Here is a 1,353-nt window from a genome sequence, read left to right on the forward strand (position 1 = left end):
GTTTTAAAAAGATGTGATTGAGAAGATATGATTTGAAAAACATTTTAAAAAGATTTGATTTTAAAAATTAATGACTTGGCTATCAAGAAAAGATATGAGTCAAACATTAAACCTTTCTCAACAGAAAAGGCAACATACTTGAAATGTTGAATCAAATCATTAATTGATAGCAAGTATCTTTAAAAATGGAAAGAAATTGATTTTGAAAAAGATTTGATTGAAAAGATATGATTTGAAAAAGATTTGATTTTGAAAAATTTTGAAAACTTGAAAAAAATTTGATTTGAAAATAGAATCTTCCCTCCTGTGCCATCCTGGTGTTAAACGCCCAGAATGGTGCACATTCTGGCGTTTAACGCCCAAACTACTACCTTTTTGGGCGTTAAACGCCCAGCCAGGCACCCTGGCTGGCGTTTAAACGCCAGTCTGTCCTTCTTCACTGGGCGTTTTGAACGCCCAGCTTTTTCTGTGTAATTCCTCTGCTGTATGTTCTGAATCTTCAATTCTCTGTATTATTGACTCGAAAAGACACAAATTAAAAATATTTTTGGATTTTTAATAATGAGGAATAATCAAAATGCAACTAAAATCAAATAACAATGCATGCAAGACACCAAACTGAGCAGTTTGTATACTACTGACACTAACAAAATGAAAATGCATATGAGACACATAAGCACTCAAGTCAAGAGAATTAAAAATCAGAGCAATGTAATCATCAAGAACAACTTGAAGATTAATGAAGACACATGCATGAATGCAAGGAGAACAGAAACATGCAATTGATACCAAACTTAAAATGAGACTCTAGACTCAAACAAGAAACATAAAATATTTTTGCATTTTTTATTTTGTAATTTTTTTTGTGCTTTTTCGAAAATTAAGTAGTTGTAATTTTTTTGGATTTTTTGAAAATTATATGGGAAAGAAAATAAAGATATCAAAATTCTTAATGAGAATTCCAGGAATCATTACCATGCTAGTCTAAGACTCCGGTCCAGGAATTAGACATGGCTTCATAGCCAGCCAAGCTTTCAAAGAAAGCTCCGGTCCAAAATACTAGACATGGCCAATGGCCAGCCAAGCCTTAGCAGATCATTGCTCCAACAGCAAGATTGATAGAAATCAACAAGCTCTTGTGATGATAAGTTGAAACCTCGGTCCAATAAAATTAGACATGGCTTCACAGCCAGCCAGACTTCAACAGATCATCAAGAAACTCTAGAATTCATTCTTAAGAATTCTGAAAAATACCTAATCTAAGCAACAAGATGAACCGTCAGTTGTCCAAACTCAACAATCCCCGACAACGGCGCCAAAAACTTGGTGCACGAAATTGTGATCATCAATGGC

The sequence above is a fragment of the Arachis duranensis genome, chromosome 10 (assembly GCF_000817695.3).
Source record: "Arachis duranensis cultivar V14167 chromosome 10, aradu.V14167.gnm2.J7QH, whole genome shotgun sequence".
Taxonomy (NCBI): domain Eukaryota; kingdom Viridiplantae; phylum Streptophyta; class Magnoliopsida; order Fabales; family Fabaceae; genus Arachis; species Arachis duranensis.